The sequence below is a fragment of the Frankliniella occidentalis genome, unplaced genomic scaffold (genome assembly GCF_000697945.3).
Source record: "Frankliniella occidentalis isolate FOCC.00 unplaced genomic scaffold, Focc_3.1 Scaffold614, whole genome shotgun sequence".
Taxonomy (NCBI): domain Eukaryota; kingdom Metazoa; phylum Arthropoda; class Insecta; order Thysanoptera; family Thripidae; genus Frankliniella; species Frankliniella occidentalis.
The window spans coordinates 26,312-26,901 of record NW_026267730.1 but is presented as its reverse complement, the minus strand read 5'-3'; positions in this window follow the sequence as shown (position 1 = coordinate 26,901).

Below are 590 nucleotides of genomic sequence, written 5' to 3'. Positions count from 1 at the left end.
CGTCTACGTGATGTGGACCTTCATTCAGCTGTTCACCTTCTGCTATTCCGGTGACATCGTGGCTAAGGCTGTAAGGAGTAAGGAGGGCAACACCACTCTACCGCACAGATCCGTATTTAATTTACTCGACACTCGGCCTGAAATTAATGAATTTCGGAGCCCGGAGTAGAAAAAAAGAAACTAAACCACGAAAAAGACGGAACTGGCAATTGAATGCAAGCCGTTAGAGTATAAGAAATAAACGTGGTTTTATTGATATTAAACGATCAATAGGCAGATAACTACATACCCAGCAAAATCTATTCTTGCGACAAATATAGAAAAATAATAAAACTCATGGGTGCTCTTGAAACAAGCACTGAAAAGGAGGCCAATAATAGTGCAAAACCTGTTCCACGCGACTCATAGACTGGCAAAATACCGGCAAATACACTCCGCGGACCACCCCGCGAAACCGCTAGGATCCCGCGGACCCCCCGCGAGTCTCCGAGGACCCTGCGGACCACCCCACGGGGTCTCGAGGACACCACCGACCACACCTAGAGACTAGAGAATCGTTTCTTTGATAGACGTAAAGAAATGCTTTCTTT